The sequence below is a fragment of the Sinocyclocheilus rhinocerous genome, unplaced genomic scaffold (genome assembly GCF_001515625.1).
Source record: "Sinocyclocheilus rhinocerous isolate Xijiao unplaced genomic scaffold, SAMN03320098_v1.1 scaffold528, whole genome shotgun sequence".
NCBI lineage: Eukaryota > Metazoa > Chordata > Actinopteri > Cypriniformes > Cyprinidae > Sinocyclocheilus > Sinocyclocheilus rhinocerous.
Window position 1 is genome coordinate 434,360 of NW_015634004.1, and position 6,103 is coordinate 440,462.

Consider the following 6,103-nt stretch of genomic DNA (forward strand, 5'->3'; position numbering starts at 1 on the left):
TTTGTGGGAGAGAAGTTCAGAAGACGATTTCTGCAGATGCTCCGTAGAAAAGGCGTTCTGGAGCGGTTCTCGGTCTCCAGATCTAGTAGGTCTTCTTCTTTGACCTCAGAAGCCACTTCCAGCTTCCTGTGAGCTACACAATGGACATCAGTGTATGACAACTGCTAGACATTTAGTGCACCTTTCCTTGCTTGCTTGAACTAGAACAACACTTTATTGTAGAGGCTAATTGCCATGATGATTTGGCTCCCTCTATTGGTCAGAAAGAACAACATCCATGATTGGGTGAGAAGTAAACGAGTGCTGCAATCAATGATGATGTATTTTTGTAGACCAAAAACTCTTTCCATTGGCTTTTGAATTATTGCAGAAAATAAGCTCTTTGACCACACATTTTGTTCATCAGGATAATCTTCACAAATGAACCACTTTTTGAAGGGGGTTTTACTGATGCATTTGATGTTGTAGAATAAAATACAAAAATATCTTGAGCTTGTGTTAATTACAGACCTCATTTCATTTATTAAAAATGATCAAATTCTAACTCGTTTTCAGCTTCTGGCCTACAAAAACACATAGGTGCAGTACTCTATTGCTTGGTTGAGCTTCTAGAGGTTTAAAGAGTCCCTTTTACTATCGCTCATACGGTGGGTTAGTGATTTCAACAAAACCCCTAACCCTAAAAAAGTCAAATAGCGAAATTTTCCATGAAATTTTACAGGCAAAAAGGTCCATTGGCTGTGTAGCGTTGTATGACGCACAGCTCATTCTGTATTTAAGTCACTTTAAAACCAAGCAGCTTTCTGTTTGTCAGTTCTTGTGAACCCATTGCGAAAACCGTGTGGGGAAATCTTTCGCCATCATACAAATTTCCGATGGATTCCTATTGAAATCACGAAAATTTGCCAGACAATGGTAAATGTAACTCCATTGGCATGTAACTTCTGCATTATGGGCATGAATGAAAGCTTTTTCAAAGTGATCAAACTTGCCATTTTTACCTGGCGGATGGTAACGCAAATGAGAAACTGCAGACTTATATTGAAGGATGGACCCGATTCGTCTGAGATGCCACGATATCATAAATACGTAAGGGTGATGAACTCTTTGACTTGCTATTAAGCAAACACATGCTTTTGCAGAATGCTAAGCTGCTGGTTTGGGGAGAAGTGTGTGGTTGAAGTTAGCAAAATAGCCAAAATCGCTTACAGCACAACACACTCAAAAGCTTTCTATAGCCTTTTTGTCAAGGCGGCTGGTCTGTATGTGGTCAGTAAGCAAAAGGTTTTAATTTAAAGAGATTGTGTGCATGTTTTAAATATGCACTATATGATGTACAGCAAACAAAGTAAAGATCAGGGTTTTCTAAATGCTTTATATTTTTTTCCTTTATAAATTGTACTCTAAATAGTACTTTATAAAGTCCATCAAAGCTATACTCTTCATTTCATTCAGGGTGTTCCGAAGAGGAATATTAAATATTTGTACTCAAGAAGTGTTTGTGGTGTAATGACAGAAAAACCTCTTCAGGACTTATAATGGATGTACTGTTTTATTTTCATGCTCATTTGTAAGTTAAAATGTAAAAATGTTATGGACACTCTGTACGTCTCTTTAATATACAGTCAGCCAAGCAAAAAAAATGATCAGTACAGTTAGACAGACAGAAGTGTGGTTGACAAATGTGACATTTGATGAACGTGATAGCATTATTATACTTTTAATCACACTTTATTTTTAGTTCATTTTAAATATAGCTTTCTAAGTTATAGCTGAGTTTTTATTTCATGGGCATATTTTAATTTATTTTTGTACATTTCAGTTTTTAAAAGCAGGAGCCAGAAAGTATAATTTAAATGTGGAGTCACAAAATTAGTTAATTAGTTAATTAAATCAATTGGTTTGGTACCCAAAAATACCCAAGTATGTCACTTGTTGATTCTTGAACATTACAAAACAGACAGCAAACAATAGAAGAAAAAAAACTAGAAAAAACTGTAACTGAAATAATTATGTTTCAGGTTTCTAAAACGTTTATGAGTGTAATATTCTTCAGTGGATTGTTCTTTAAGAATTTACATCAGTCTTCAATTTACTCAAGTTTCTGATGATAGAGCTTGGCATAACTAAAATGTATATTCATTGTAAAAATTCCCAAGACTTTTTAAGATTTGATTAATCTACATGACTCTTCCGGGTCTAAAACATAAATATGCTTCTTCATGTATATCCATGTTTTCAAAGACTAAGAACCCTGGTTATACAAGGGGGGGGGATGTTTCTGAGGGGGTCAATTGAAATAAAATATTTTTAAAAAATAAATATATTGTGTTTTGTCTTATTTTATTATTTTAAGTTGTGTTAAGGAGGCCCCTTTTGAACTCTGCACACAACTTGAAATCATTACTAGTATCAACAACTTTACTCTTATCACAAACCATATCGCCCTCTGTAGGTGGGATATCTTTTCAAACACATAAAAAACAGTCAGATTAGAGTGTGTGTTAAATGCAGTTTACTTATCTGTTTTGGTGAATTTATTACAGTTAAATTGAATTTTACGATAAAAACACTACTCCAAATAGAGGTCAGAATGTCGCTAGGGTTATATTCCGACAAGGAATGCACATTTATAAAGTAGAATAACTGACTGTAGCATGTAGCAACCGTAATCTATAGTTTCCTCTGACTGTCATACGCGTGTTCACTAGAGAGTAGCGTTCTAGCGGATGACGTAGGACGTAGCATAAGCTCCAGGTGAGAATATGCTAGTCTCGCAAAAACCAAGTTTTGTTTACACCAAAGGAAAACCAGTCTCCTCTTGGCTTATATCGAAATCCTCTCACATTTTTCTTTACAAATCCTCGTTTTGTACTTCTAATTTGTGACTGGTATTTTGTTTTGCTCTCTCTTTCAAACACATTAGTCAGATTAGAGTGTGTGTTACATGCAGTTTACTTATCTGTTTTGGTGAATTTATTACAGTTAAATTGAATTTTACGATAAAAACACTACTCCAAATAGAGGTCAGAATGTCGCTAGGGTTATATTTTGGTGTTAAATAGCCAAAAATCGCTACAGCGACTGCCCTAATTTGTTAACATCCCAAAGAAAAAAATGTTCTCTAAAAAGGCAAGTCACAATGATTTATTCCATTACAAAATTTAAATTTTTGTTAATTCCAAATTTGTTGATTTTTAACAGTGCTATTCTAAACATTGCTATGTTATGTCTGAAGCAGCGAAAGGGGGGCCGATGACATGCCACAAAGTATCCCAGCAAGAAAAAACATGTGCCCATTCATGTGTTTAGCCTGATTCGGATGGTAATTGTTTGGGGACCAAAGCTATTTTCAGCATTTACAGGAGATCTGTGATTTTATTGCCATCCGAATTCAGAATGTCTGTGTTTTTCTCCCACCACCCGTGTAAAAATCCCCGGCCAAATTACCTACTGTTTTTTTTGACAAACACCAGGTCGTGTGGTCTGAATCCACATCTCTGAGTTTACAAGAAGAAATAGATTCAAAATTCACTATATTATATATGTATTGACCTCTGCCGAATATCGTAATTGTTGCACTTCGCTGTAATTTGCATGTATATTTATTACTGAAATGATGGAAAAGTGTTTACAAGAACAATATTTCATAACTTCTCCACCACAGCGAGTGGGAGCTGTTAAAAACAAAAAGACAAAAGAGAAGAAAAGCACGTAAACATTTGAAATGGGTCATTATTATTGCAGCGACAGGTAATAGGCATATAAGTTAAAATATGTATTATATACAATTATAAACTTAAAAATACAAACTAAGTTTACCTTATGTAAATAAGAGGTTGCATTAACTTATTGCTCCTAAACTCACATTTTAATGACATCCATCATTTTGAGAGATAAAAGGAAAGACAGAAAACCATTTCAACTCTAGTGTGTCTATAATCCTTAAATTTTAATTTTATAGATTTAAATAATCTAATAATAGGTGGGTAGGATATTATTAAATATGAATTTATTCCATGGCTGCAGTATGCTGTGTTTTCTGCAAACTGGCATCCCAGGCTGTCAAAATATTATTGGGTAAACTGTAAGTGAGTGGAATCACAGACCAAAACAAAAACAGACGTTCCGACAAGGAATGCACATTTATAAAGTAGAATAACTGACTGTAGCATGTAGCAACCGTAATCTATAGTTTCCTCTGACTGTCATACGCGTGTTCACTAGAGAGTAGCGTTCTAGCGGATGACGTAGGACGTAGCATAAGCTCCAGGTGAGAATATGCTAGTCTCGCAAAAACCAAGTTTTGTTTACACCAAAGGAAAACCAGTCTCCTCTTGGCTTATATCGAAATCCTCTCACATTTTTCTTTACAAATCCTCGTTTTGTACTTCTAATTTGTGACTGGTATTTTGTTTTGCTCTCTCCACTCTGCTTCCGTGTTCGTGGAACGCTACTCTCTAGTGAACATGTGTACAACAGTTAGTGGAATCTAGAGATTACGGTTTATAAAGTTTTAAATATGGTTATTTTTCTTACAAATACATCGCTTGGCTTCAGAAGGTATTATTGTATAACCCCTCAGAGCCGTATGGAGCACTTTTTATGATGGATGGATGCACTTTTTTGGGCTTCAAAATCTCAACACCAATTCACTGTCATTATAAAGCTTGGAAGAGCCAGGACATTTTTTTATATAACGCCGATTGTATTCGTCTGAAAAAAGAAAGTCATATACACCTAGGATGGCTTGAGAGTGAGCAAATCATAGAGTAATTTCATTTTTGGGTGAACTATCTCTTTAACTTGAGTGCCAAGTTGTAGAATGCAATGTCTTTTGGGGCAGTCGTGGCCTAATGGCTAGAGAGTCGGACTTGTAACCCGAAGGTTGTGGGTTCGAGTCTCAGGTCTGGCAGGGATTGTAGGTGGGGGGAGTGAATATCCAGCACCCTCTCCACCTTCAATACCACGACTGAGTTGAGACCCTTGAGCAAAGCACCGAACCCCCAACTGCTCCCCGGGTGCCGCAGCATTGGCTGGCCACTGCTCCGGGTGTGTGTTTGTGGTATTCTGAATAATTCTTATAATTATTATCAGTTTATTCTTTATCATAAGAGTTATTGCTTCAGATTAATATGTTATATTGTCATAGCTGGAGATGGATGTGTGTGATTAGGTGAACGAAAATGTGTGCGCCAGTGCGTGCATTTGTAGAGGGAGTTCTCGCGATATGCTTCATTCATGATAAAGCATCGGTGAAGAAGCATCGCTTGAACGCAATTCATTTAATATCATCCTTTACAGGAGTACTACATGTTCACGGTGTGTGTGTGTTCACTGCTGAGTGTGTGCACTTGGATGGGTGAAATCCAGAGCACAAATTCTGAGTATGGGACACCATACTTGGCCACACGTCACTTCATTTGAAAGACATCCATCTAGCATCACATTTACATTGACAAACGTACTGAAGTTGGAAATATGTGTTCTGTGTGAATGGAGATGGCAGAGTAATAATATTTCATAAAACAAAAAAATTTGCATATTCGTAAATTTGACTCATTTTTATATCCAAGAAATAAACACATTTTAGACCACCACATATTAATATGTCTTAGGCCTACCCAATTTCAGCAGTTTTACAATGAATACAGACAAGTGAGTGACACCACCAAAAGTTATTAATTGTGTCTGCTTTACTATAAAACACGCTCATCGCGACTTCTTCACTTACATGTAACACACACTCATTGCAACCCAGATTAACAGATCATTTTATGGTGACAAACAAGAACAATACTAGTGAAATAATCAACCAACTACGATCAGCCCTCTAAACATGAATATACCCTTAGCCTATGGAGGTACATTCTTCGTGGTGCAGGAAGTTCATGTGTCAAGAGTGCCAAAATATGACTTTGTGAATCAGACTTCTTAAATAAATTTTTGCTATATAGCCTGATATTAATGCTGGAAAGCCTATGTACTTGGCAATTGTGTTTTTTTTTTGTTTTTTTTTAATAGTCTATTCTATTTATACTATTTCATTATTAAAATCTATCCTCACATTCATCTTGAGTGAGGGGGCAGGATAGTCAGCCCC